The sequence below is a fragment of the Oncorhynchus clarkii genome, chromosome 24 (assembly GCF_045791955.1).
Source record: "Oncorhynchus clarkii lewisi isolate Uvic-CL-2024 chromosome 24, UVic_Ocla_1.0, whole genome shotgun sequence".
NCBI lineage: Eukaryota > Metazoa > Chordata > Actinopteri > Salmoniformes > Salmonidae > Oncorhynchus > Oncorhynchus clarkii.
The window spans coordinates 31,318,790-31,332,580 of NC_092170.1; the positions used below are offsets into that span (position 1 = coordinate 31,318,790).

At 42.7% G+C, this 13,791-nt stretch overlaps 1 pseudogene; it reads left to right on the top strand.

The window, feature by feature from the left end:
• The first annotated feature begins 388 nt into the window (after positions 1-388).
• On the top strand, positions 389-4,885 carry LOC139382631 (protein NLRC3-like; annotated as a pseudogene).
• Positions 4,886-13,791: the final 8,906 nt, after the last annotated feature.

Sequence of the window (13,791 nt, forward strand, 5' to 3'; positions counted from 1 at the left end):
TGGCACAACATTCTTAAACACTAGGCTGCCTGCCCTGAACTGGATCAAAATGGAGTCAGCATTTATATTCTGCATTTAATTGTAGCACCATAAACTGACTGCGTGTTTTTGTTTTCATCCTGTGTACAGTAAGTGAAGGTTGGCTTGACATCCTTTTACTGTATCTGGTGCACATCTAAGCTAAAGCAAAGCAGGCACAAAGAAGACCTTCTACTGCTAAGTAGATATCGATGTTATGCATTACTGGAGGACTTGACAATATGATTATTTGACTTATGCTATTTGTCATCACCTCATACATACCTCATCTGTGTGTTTGTGTCCCTGTAACTTCATCCTTGCAGGGGATGCTGTCCTACAGAGAGTCAAAGTGAATCTTAAAGCCAGAATGAAAAGCCGCTGTGAACACCTGTTTGAAGGCAACTCCAGAAATGAAACTCCTCTCAAAAATATTTACACAGAACTCTACATCACAGCAGGAGATACTGAAGGGGTCTGTAATGAACATGAGGTGTTGCAGATCGAGACAGCATCCAGAACATGCACATCAGAAGACACTCCTGTCAATTGCAACGACATCTTTAAACCTTTACCTGGACAGAACAGAATAATCACAACTGTGATGACCAAGGGCATTGCTGGGATCGGAAAAACAGTCACAGTCCAGAAGTTCATCCTTGACTGGGCAGAAGGAAAAGCCAATCAGCATCTGGATTTTGTATATTTCTGCTTCCATTCCGGGAATTGAATTTGTTCAAAAAGCAGTCCAGTCTTCATAGCCTTCTGTGTGGCTTCTACCATGAACTTGGAGATATAGAGGATGCAAATACAATTGCAGGTTGTCAAGTTCTGTTCATCTTCGATGGTCTGGATGAAAGCCGATTTGCACTTGATTTTAATCAAAACGAAACATTGTTTGACATAGCAGAAGAAGCGCCCATTGATGTCCTATTGACAAATCTCATTAAGGGGAATCTGTCACCCAGAGCTAGCCACCCGACCAGCAGCAGCCAATAAAATCCCCAGGAAGAACATTACAAAGATGACAGAAGTGCGTGGGTTCAATGACTTGCAGGAAGAGGAGTACTTCAGGAAGAGATTGTGTTCGGATGCAAAGCTGGCCAACAGAATCATCTCACACATAAAGACAACAAGGAGCCTCAACATCATCTGCCACATTCCTGTCTTCTGCTGGATCACTGCTACAGTTCTATGGGAGAAGTTCAGAGATGACTGCAAAGAAATCCCTAAAACCCTTTCTGAGATGTACACACACTTCGTGCTCATTCAGACAAACCTGAAGAACCATAAGTGTCATAACATCGAAGAGACAGATGCACGGATGATCTTGAAATCAGATAAATAAATAATTCTAAAGCTGGCCAAGCTAGCTTTTGAACACCTGAAGAAAAGCAATTTCATATTTTATGAGAAGGATCTGAGAGAGTGTGGTATTGACATCAAAAAAGTTTCTGCGCAATCTGGATTGTGCACAGAAATCTTCAAACAAGAGGTTGGGCTCTACAGCAAGACAGTCTACTGCTTTTTGCATTTGACCATCCAGGAGTACTTTGCCGCACTGTATTTGCTCTACTGCTACACAACTGATAACATGGAGGTGCTGAAGTCTTTCCTCAATGAGACGTTGGTTGAGGAAGACTCTCTGTTGAGCAAACACGTTGGATACCATTTAGATGCTTCACAGAGAGATGGGCCTGGAGAAAGTCTGGAGTCTGACCAATTGGAATACTGTGACGAAATCTCCACTCTGGAGGAAGAGCCTGAGGAACATTGTCTTTTGGATGATGAGACTGTATAAGGGTCTGACTCTGAGTCTTCAGAGCTGGTTCTACATGAAAAACCAGCCTTTCATGTGTTACTGAAGAGCGCAGTGCTCAATGCCTTGGAGATCTGTACATTATGCTCCGCTTCCTTCTTGGCCTCTCACTGGACTCCAATCAGATACTCCTACAAGACCTACTGCCAGAGATGGAGAGCTATGCAGAGAGTGTTGAAGAAACAAATAAATACATAAAGGAGATGCTGAGGTATTACAAATCCCCTGAGAGATGCATCAACCTTTTATTCTGCTTGGCTGACTTCAATGACAATACCCTTCTTGAAGAGGTTCAAGCATACTTGAGGCCAGGAAATCATGGAGGAAAAAGCTCTCATCTGAACAATGCACAGCTCTGGCTTATGTACTAATGTCAGCTGGGATTCTGAAGTACAACACTTCTGAGGAAGGCCAATGGAGGATGATTCCAGTTGTGAAGTGCTGCATAAATGCCCTGTGAGTGTTAAGTCATTTTCACACATACCTGTACATTTGTACAGGAAGTAAGTTTGAATGTTTACTCACTCTGTATTTACCCTGCCATTATAGACTTTCTAACCAGAACATCACAGAGAAATTGTGTGGAGTAGTGGCTTCAGCTCTAAAGTCATCAAACTCCTCACTGCTAAAGCTGGACCTGAGCTACAATTACCTGCAGAACTCCAGTATGGATCTAATCTGTGTCGGGTTGAGTAGTCAACGCTGTAAACTGAAGATATTGAGGTGAGCAATTTTGTTTGTTACACTTTTTGGTGTAATTATATGAAGTCTATTACTCATCTGACCATGATTTCTTGTCTCCATTTCCAAAGGCTAAATCGATGCAATCTAACAGCGGAATGCAGTTCAGCTTTGGAGTCTGCTCTTAGTTCAGACTCGTCACACCTGAGAGACCTGGATCTGAGTGACAATGTTCTCCAGGATTCTGGTGTGAAACTGCTCTCTGCTGGACTGCAGAAATTGGAAACATTGAGGTACGAAAAAAATATGAAAATATATACATTTTGAAAATCAGTGGAATCATCACAGTTATATTAGCGGATACCAGTCTAATTTTACTACATAGAAAGCAATCTAACAAATGGTTTTGTTACGTTCGTCAATGGAAGGATCGGACCAAGGTGCAGCGTGGTAGGCGTACATTTTAATTTATTAAATAAACACCGAAAAAACAACAAATACAAAACTAAATGTAACGTCTAGTAGGGCTAAACAGCACAGTACCAAAAACAAGATCCCACAAACTACAGGTGGAAAAAGGCTGCCTAAGTATGATCCCCAATCAGAGACAACGATAGACAGCTGCCTCTGATTGAGAACCATACCCGGCCAATAAAGAAATAGAAAACCTAGATTGCTCACCCTGGTCACACCCTGACCTAACCAAATACAGAATTAAAATAATCTCTAAGGTCAGGGCGTGACAGGTTTGGAATTGAAACATTTGACCATTTCAAGATTTCTCTGACCTCTTCTTGCAGGTTGTCATCCTGTGGCGTGACAAAGGAAGGTTGTACCTCTTTGGCTTCGGCTCTACGTTCAAATCTCTCAAACCTGAGAGAGCTGGACCTCAGTGACAATGACCTGTATGATTCAGGCGTGAAGCTGCTGTCTGCTGTACTGGGGAATTCACATTGTAAACTGGAGACACTGAGGTAGTTAACTTATCACCCAATAAGAGATTATGAAATTACCATACCCAGCACATTTCATTAGGTTATATTTAGAAATATAAATAAATTATCCATTCACAAGCAGGTAGATGTCTGCTTTTGAAATTGTGATGTCTTCTCTTTGGAGGCTGTCTGGCTGTATTTCAGTGTTTCGAATGACCTCCATTCCTGAAGTGTTCGTGTCTCTGAGGTCCTACTATATTTATACTGTATATTTCTTATTCAATATAGGAAAGAGGAAGACTTTCATTTACAGCTTTATGCTAGTTCTGTGAAAGTATGACCTATTGTGTATAATATGTCGTTGCGTTCCGATACAAGGGGAACTTCTCCTTTGTTTTGTTTCTTTACATTGTTCTCAGCGTTCGAGGTGTTTTATTTTTGAATAATGGAAATTAAATCTATTAATTGTACTGTATGCATGATTGTGGTCTTATGTGTTATAATACACAATAAATATGATTTTTAACCAATAAAAAGTTATTTAATTTCCTCAACATGTTTTGTACTGTCACGCCCTGCCTGACCTTAGAGATAGTTTTTATGTCTCTATTTTGGTTTGGTCAGGGCGTGAGATGGGGTGGGCATTCTATGTTTTGTGTTCTGTTTTCTATCTCTTTGTGTTTGGCCGGGTATGGTTCTCAATCAGGGACAGACAGCTGTCTATCGTTGTCTCTGATTGGGAACCTTACTTAGGTACCCTTTTAGAACACTTTGCTTGTGAGCTTCACGTTTTTTTTGTGTAGTGTTTATTGTTTTGTTCGGCGTCATTTGGATTAATAAAGAAAATGTACGCTCACCACTCTGCACCTTGGTCCTCTCCTTTGAACAGCTATGACAGAACTTCCCACCACTAAAGGACCAAGCAGTGTGGTGAAAGGGACTCCTGGACAGGTGAGCAGCGCTATCTGGAGTATGAGACAACCTGGGAGGAGAGAGAGGTGGTCGGTCGACCCAGGGAGAGTGCCGGGCCCGCCTGGGATTCTCTAGAACAGTGCGACGAGGGATACAGGAGAATGGAGTTGGCGACACAAACGGCTGGCAAGGAAGCCTGTGAGGCAGCCCCCCCAAAATGTCTGGGGGGCACACGGGGAATGTGGCAGAGTCAGGTAGTAGACCTGAGCCAACTCTCCGTGCTTACCATGGCGAACATGGGACTGGTCAGGCCCCGTGCTATGGGGTGATGCTCACGGTGTCGAGGCGGAGCATTCACAGGACGGTGTGCTCGGTGTCACATCTAGCCAGAACGGGTGGGGCCAGCTCTGCGCTCGAGACCGCCAGTGCGCCTCCACGGCCCAGTGTATCCGGTGCCTCGGCCAAGGAAGAGGTCTCCTGGATGTCTCCCCAGCCTGGTGAGTCCTGTGCCTGCTCCCAGAGCCAGGTCTCCTGTGTGTCTCCCCAGCCCGGTGAGTCCCGTCCGGAGCTGCCAGAGTCGTCCTCCTGTCTGGGGTCGGCGGCGAGGGACCCCAGTCCGGGATCTGCACCGCGGATAGATGCCCACCCAGACCATCCCCTATAGGTTAAGGTTTTGCGGGGGGGGGGGGGGGGGGGGGGGGGTGTACTGTCACGCCCTGACCTTAGATCATTTTTATGTCTCTATTTTGGTTTGGTCAGGGCGTGCGTTGGGGTGGGCATTCTGCTTTGTGTTCTATGTTTTCTATTTCTTTGTGTTTGGCCAGGTATGGTTCTCAATCAGGGACAGCTGTCTATCGTTGTCTATGATTGGGATCCATACTTAGGTACCCTTTTTCCCACCTGTGTTTGTGAGAGGTAGACTTTGTTTCGAGCACTTTGCTTGTGAGCTTGTAGTGTGTATTGTTTTGTTTGGCTTCATTTGGATTAATAAAGAAAATGTACGCTCACCACGCTGCACCTTGGTCCTCTCCTTTGAACAGCCGTGACATGTACTTTCCTCTCACCAATCCATCCACACTCACTCCCCTGAAGGGTGGACTGTTAAGAATACATACTCGCCCTCAGGGCTGGAGAGAGAAAGCGGGAGAAGAGCGTCAAAGGCTTGGCTCAGCAGGTCTTTTTCAGAGCTGGTCTGATAGGTCAAAATACCAATTAGTGAAAAAAAATATCCGTATTGGGCTGCCTGTTTGAACACAGCCTAAGAGGTACACGAAACAGCACACACAGAGATAGAAGCCAACATATGAAGTCAGCCATGCTTGACTTGCACAGCACCATCTGTCTCCCTCCAACTTTTAATGAGACATGAGGAGACTAGAGCATAGGGAAGAGGCTGGATTCATTCAAGAAGACATCTTGTTTTTAGACTAGAGCCCTTCTCATTGCCTACTGGGTATTTTTGCCACATAGCGGATAGATGGGGATATATCTGCTTCCTTCCTCTAACACACCCTTTGATCACAGACAAGAGGAAACAAAGTCATAGAAATCCCTGGCCTTTTGTATCTGTTGTATTATTGGTTGGTTTGGCAACCGTGTGCTTTAGCAGAGATCTTCGTTTGACCCAGGGGTGCACACACTGCATTCAGAATTTAAGGTTAAAATTGATTTGTTGACTTTGAGCTCTTGCAAAGAGGCCTTGGAATGTTAAGGTAAACATGTGTTTTCTAGCGCCCTCTGATGACCACTATACACAATGACATATGGCTGGTGGCAACAACTCAAGACAATACTCACTAATTTGCAATTAAGAAAGTCATGTTTACTTTTTGTGGTTAAATCAGCTGTTCAGAGAAGAGTAAAAGCAGCCATGTTGTAGTATTGTCAGTGCTATCTGGGATCCTTGACGTCCCTACCCTAAACTTAATCATCTTAATGTTTTATTATTTTATGTATATATTTAAAATATTAAAACATGCAATCTACCTGCAGTGAAGCCGCTCAACATTTACATTACATTCAGTCATCTAGCTGACAACCATCCAGAACGACCTACAGGAGCAACCAGGGTGAAGCGCCCCGCCCAAGGAAACGTTGACATATCTCCCACTAAGTCAAGACGGACTCGAACCAGAGACCTATCGGCCACCGGCCCAAGTTCCCAACCGCCATCTTAGATTTAAACTTCAATGTGGTTGGGATGTCCCAAGGGTCCCCGATAGCATGGACTGTTGTAGTACCCACATACTACAACTGTAGCCTCCTTTATGCAGATCTGCCTGTTTTATAATACATGATCAGGGTATTGTTAAAATAAGTCAACTATAATAATTACATTATTAACATTGTATTGTATATAAAAACATGAACAAAGTATCATGCAGATGCAGAAAAACAGACCGGCAGACTCACCACCAGAACAGATTGATAGGTCCAGGTTAGTAGCCTAGTCCTGACTGAGGTGATAACTCCCTCCAAAACTCAGTCACCAGACAGACAGACAGTCATTTGAGTGCTATTAGCTTCTGCAGCTAGCTAGGCTATAAGCCAATACCACATCTTCTGCAGCTAGCTAGGCTATAAGCCAATACCACATCACATGGATTAGATTAACCTCCAGGTCAAGTCACCAGGCTACAGGCCTTGATATGCAGATACAGTAGCTACCACTTATTTTGCTGCTGTAAACTGTGTGTGGAAACATATGGCTTTTTTTTACAATGCCACTTAAAAGTGGAGGACACGTCTAGGCTTTGACCATATTGTGAGGGGAAGTCCTTTACAACAATGTCAAATGGATTGACTTTGTATAGGACCTTCATGGTAGACAGGGAAGGGATAGACTGACAATAGAGCCCCTTCTGGACTGGTTTTACAGAATTCTAATTCCTACTGTCCTACCATGATTAAGTGTGTTTCACCATGATAATATCTTCTCTGACTACTGCACTCAAAGACAAAAACCTGCCTGTGAAATTGTGTGAAATTGTGCAATATAACACAAATCCACAAATAAGTATTCTCAATAGCAAAGAAACAAATATTTGTAATTATTAAATTAAAACCTAAATGTATATGTATGCTGGAACATTGTTACATTGTGGGAGGCAACCCATCTGCCTGGAGCAGGTATTCCCAAACTGGGGAACACAATGCCGTCGGGGGTACGCCAAGGAAAAATGTGATTCACATTTTCTTTTAATAATAATACTAATAAATAATTAATTTTTCAAAAAAATCTTCACATTTTCAGTCAATTTATATTTTCCAACGAGGCTATACATTTAGGTGAGTTTTTTTTCTTCTCGCCTGAGTAGCCTCGTTTCACTGCCAAAAATAAAATGAAACCATCTAGTGTTCAGCGAAATAACAACACAATGTCAAATACAGGTAGCCTAGTCAAGCCTAGTCATCCAATCACGTTACTCTCTCCTGGGAATTCCACTAACGGTCCGTATGTAGCCAAACGTTGCTGCTGCTCATTCAGTTTGCTCGAAAATTGATAAATGGTTAAAAAAAGTAAGGCCCACGTCCATAGAGAGACATACCAGCTCTACTGGTAATACTGCTACTACCAGCAGTATTACACCTTCACCTGTCGACGACACAAGTTGTTCTGCTTCCACGAGCACATCCAATGCTAGCATCAGTAATTCTACATTTGTTGTTAGCCCAGCTAGCATGGACACTGACAGTTGTCAATCTGATGCGGCCAAAGAGCTACTGCCCCCATACCTGGGAAAGCACCGAACAGCAGACGGGGATGTTGGACCATCGAAGAGGCAAAAATATGATGAGAACTACATTGATTTGTGCTTAAATTATTTTGGGAGTAGTGCCTTTCCTCAGCCACAGTGTGTTATAAACTCAGCAAAAAAATAAATGTCCTCTTACTGTCAACTTCGTTTATTTTCAGCAAACTTAACATGTGTAAATATTTGTATGAACATAAGACTCAACAACTGAGACATAAACTGAACAAGTGACACACCGCCCCAGGCCATGACAGACCCTCCACCTACCAATCGATCCCCCTCCAGAGTACAGGCCTCGGTGTAACGCTCATTCCTCCAACGATAAACGCGAATCCGACCATCACCCCTGGTGAGACAAAACCGCGACTCGTCAGTGAAGAGCACTTTTTGCTAGTCCTGTCTGTTCCAGCGATGGTGGGTTTGTGCCCATAGGCGACGTTGTTGCCGGTGATGACCTGCCTTACAACAGGCCTACAAGCCCTCAGTCCCGACTCTCTTAGCCTATTGCGGACAGTCTGAGCACTGATGGAAGAATTGTGCGTTCCTGGTGTAACTCGGGCAGTCAGTTATTGCCATCCTGTACCTGTCCCACAGGTGTGATGTTCGGATGTACCGATCCTGTTACACGTGGTCTGCCACTGCGAGGACGATCAGCTGTCCGTCCTGTCTCCCTGTAGCGTTGTCTTAGGCGTCTCACAGTACGGACATTGCAATTTATTGCCCTGGCCACATCTGCAGTTCTCATGCCTCCTTGCAGCATGCCTAAGGCACGTTCACGCAGATGAGCAGGGACCCTGGGCATCTTTCTTTTGGTGTTTTTCAGAGTCAGTAGAAAGGCCTCTTTAGTGTCCTATTTTTTCATAACTGTGACCTTAATTGCCTACCGTCTGTAAGCTGTTAGTGTCTTAACGACCGTTCCACAGGTGCATGTTCATTCATTGTTTATGGTTCATTGAACAAGCAAGGGAAACAGTGTTTAAACCCTTTACAATTAAGATCTGTGAAGTTATTTGGATTTTTACGAAATATCTTTTGAAGACAGGGTCCTGGAAAAGGGATGTTTCTTTTTTTGCTGAGTATATGTGCAAAAGTACTATCTCACAACTCGAGGAAACCTGAAAAATAAGCCACAGGAGTTTTTGGAGAGAATTATGACAACTTTCGAGTAGTGAGACAAGTATAAAAGCAACAGATACTGTACCATTAATGAGAAGGGGCTAGAATCGTCATATGGACAGGCAAGCCCCATACTATTGTGGAGGACTTCAATTCTTCCTGCTGCCGCGGATATGGCTGGGACAATGCTGAGGAGAAAAGTTTTAAAATATATATATAAAACAGACAATGCCTTCATCAAACAACATTGTTTCACGACGCATCAGTGACATGGCAAGAGACGTTTTGAAACAATTACATACAAGCCAGTGAACTCTATGCGTTACAGATGGATGAGTCAAAAGACATGGCGGGCCTGGCACAGCTCCTGGTCTGTCTGTTACATTTATGGGGGGTCAATTAAGGAAGACATCCTCTTCTGCAAACCACTGGAAACCAGGAGAGGACTGGACAGCTTTGTGACATCAAAATGACTTTGGTGGTCAAGATGTGTTGGTATCTGTTCTGATGGTGCAAAAGCCATGACATGGAGACATAGTGGAGTGGTAATGTGCATGCAAGCAGTTGCTCCCGACACCACTTGGGTACACTGCAGCATCCACCAAGAGGCTCTTGCTGCCAAGGGAATGCCTGAGAGGTTGAAAGACATTTGAAACTATAGTGAAAATGATTAACTTTGTTAAAGCAAGGACCCTGAACTCTTGTGTATTTTCTGCATTATGCAATGATATGGGCAGCGACCATGTAACGCCTTTACAACATACAGAAGTGTACTGGTTGTCAAGGGGCAAAGTATTGACACTTTTTTTAATTGAGAGATGAGCTTAAAGTTTTCTTTACTGACCATAATTTTCACTTGTCTGACCGCTTGCATGATGACGAGTTTCTCACACGACTGGCCTATCTGGGTGATGTTTTTTCTCACCTGAATGATCAGAATCTAGGATTACAGGGACTCTCCACAACTATATTCAATGTGTGGGACAAAATTGAAGCTTTGATTAAGAATTTTGAGCTTTTCTCTGTCTGCATTAACAAGGACAACACACAGGTCTTTCCATTGTTGTATGATTTTTTGTGTGCAAATGAACTCAAGCTTACAGACAATGTCAAATGTGATATAGCGAAGCACCTGAGTGAGCTGGGTGCGCAATTACATCCCGAAACGGACGACACAAACAACTGGATTCGTTATCCCTTTCATGCCCTGCCTCCAGTCCACTTACCGTTATATAAACAAGAGAGCCTCATCGAAATTTAATCAGAAGCCACTGGCAGATTTCTGGAGAGGGCTGCATTCAGTTTCTTGCCTTGGCCAATCGCGCTCTAAAGACACTGATGCCCATTGTAAACATGTACCTAAGTGAGAGTGGATTCTCAGCCCTCACTAGCATGAAAACTAAATACAGGCACAGACTGTGTGTGGAAAATGATTTAAGACCGACTCTCTCCAATACAACCCAGCATTGCAGAGTTATATGCATCCTTTCAAGCACACCATTCTCATTAACCTGTGGTGAGTAATTCACAATTTTTGATAAACAAATAAGGTTTTATATGTCAGATAGCTAAATAAAGAGTAAAATTATTGATTAATATATTATTATTTGTGCCCTGGTCCTATAAGAGCTCTTTGTCACTTCCCCATTTCCCACTAGCCGGGTTGTGATAAAAACTCACACTCATTATGTTTACTAAATGTATTGTATAGTGTGTGTGTGGCAGGCTTACAATGGTGGCAAAAGAAAATTGAGAGTGCGCTGACCCTGGTGCTAGAGGGGGTACGGAGATTGAATGTTTGAAGGGGTACGGGACTATAAAAAGTTTGGGAACCACCCTTCCAGTACATTTAAAAAATTACAAATATTTCAGTGTTTTCAAACGACCACCATTCCCAAAGTGTTCATATCTCTGAGGTCCAAATGTATTTGTACTGTATATTTCTTATTCAATACAGGAAAGAGGAAGACTTTGTTTTACAGCTTCATGATAGTTCTGTGAAAGTATCCAGACCCCTTGACTTTTTCCACATTGTCATGTTACAGCCTTATTCTAAAAATGGATGAAATTGTTTTATCCCGTCATCAATCTACCCACAATACCCCATAATGATGAATCAAAAACATTATTTATTTTAGCAAATGTATAAAAAATAAATGTGATTATAACATTTACATAAGCATTCAGACCCTTTACTGAATACTTTGTTGAAGCACCTTTGGCAGCGTTTACGCCTTGAGTCGTCTTGGGTATGACACTACAAGCTTGGCACACCTGTATTTGGGGAGTTTCTCAGATTCTTCTCTGAAGATTCTCTCAAGCGCTGTCAGGTTGGGTGGGGAGCGTCACGACACAGCTATTTTCAGGTCTCTCCAGATGTTCGATCGGGTTCAAGTCCAGTCACTGGCTGAGCCACTCATGGTCATTGAGACTTGACCCCAAGCCACTCCTGCGCTGTCTTGGTTGTGTGCTTAGTCGTTGTTCTGTTGGAAGCTGAGCCTTCGCCCCAGCCTGAGGTCCTAAGCGCTCTGGAACAGGTTTCCATCAAGGATCTCTCTGTACTTTGCTCCGTTCACCTTTCCCTCGATCCGGACTAGTCTCCCAGTTCGTGCTGCTGAAAAACATCCCCACAGCATGATGCTGCCACCACCACCATAGGAATGGTGCCAGGTTTCCTCCAGACGTGAAACTTATGAATACTTATGTAAAGGCATAAGGCATCTGTTGTTTGTTAATAAATGTGAAAAAAAATTATAAAATAAACTTTTTCGCTTAGTCATTGTGGTACTGTGTGTATATTGAGTTTAAACAATTATTTTATCAATTTTAGAATAAGGCTGTAATGTAACAAAATGTGGAAAAAGTCAAGGGGCCTGAACTTTCCGAATGCTCTGTTCTGTATGCTATGTTGTTGCATTCAGATACAAGGGGAGCTTCTTCTTAGCTTTTTTCTTTATGTTGTTCTCAGGGTTATTTTTATTTTGGAATATTAAATACCATGGAAATCCTATTAAGTTTAATCAAACTCAATGTATACTGAACAAAAATAAAGCATCATGTAAAGTGTTTTCCCCATGTTTCATGAGCTGAAATAAAAGATCCCAGATGCATATCTGTATTCCCAGTCATGTGAAACCCATAGATTAGGGTCTAATGAATTTATTTCATTGACTGATTTCCTTATGAGTTGCTTCTGCAGTCAGCACACTGTCTAATTAGCATAATAAAAAATAATTTGGCATCAAAATCCATCTGTTTAAGCTAGACTTGTTTTTTTCCCTATAGCCTGCGTCTCACTCCACCACCTCCGCCGATGTCAGCCTTCCACACCTGAGGTGGAAGGTGGCTCAGCTACACCCCGGAAACGGGTCTTCTCACAAAAACGCTTTGGGCAATAAACTACTAATAAATATGGAACAAAAATATAAAACGTAACATGTCAAATCAAATCTAATTTTATTGGTCACATATATGGTTATCAGATGTCAATGTGAGTGTAGCGAAATGCTTGTCGTAAAGTGCTAATCCCAAATTTTATGAGATTAAATAAAAGATGGAAAACAGAAAGGAAAATGCCACACACTGCTGCTCATGCTCCCAGGTGGTTTTATTTATAACAAACCTGTCGACCCTTAGGTCTTCATCAGGCACCCCAGAAATGTTCCATATGCTCAAAAAGCTTATTCTCTCAAATATTGTGCACAAATTAGTTTACATCCCTATTAGTGAGCATTTCTCCTTTGCCAAGATAATCCATCCACCTGACTGACTGACTGGTGTGGCATATCAAGAAGCTAATTAAACAGCATGATCATGACACAGGTGCACCTTGTGCTGGGGACAATAAAAGGTCACTCTAAAACATGCAGTTGTGTCACAACACAATGCCACAAATGTCTCAAGTTGACGATGGGTGTAATTGACATGCTGACTGCAGGAATGTCCTCCAGAGATGTTGCCAGATAATTATATGTTAATTTCTCTACCATAAGTCACCTCTTTCATTTTAGAGAATTTGGCAATACGTCCAACCCGCCTCACAACCGTAGACCACATATAACCACGGCAGCCCAGGACCACTACATCCGGCTTCTTCACCTGTGGGATCGTCTGAGACCAGCCACCAGGACAGCTGATGAAACTGAGGAGTATTTGTCTGTATTTGCTGGACCTGGCTCCCAAGTGTGTGGGCCTGTGCCCTACCAGGCCCACCCATGGCTGCACCCCTGCCCAGTTATGTGAAATCCATAGATTAGGCCCTAATTATTTTATTTGAATCGACTGATTTCCTTATATGAACTGTAACTCAAAAAAAATCTATGAAATTGTTACATGTTGCGTTTATATTCTTGTTCAGTATAATAGCTCACCCTTTTGTAAAGGAACACAGTTCAGGCTGAGTTCGTTCCTCATTCAAGAGATGCTGCTCTCCCTTCACCACCTGGGTAAGTTGGAATAAAAGGAGAAAACAAATACAAACAGTGATATAATGGGACCAAAGATGTTTGCTCTGAGCATTTCTCTATGGAAATACTGAAGGGCTTGAGGGGTCATT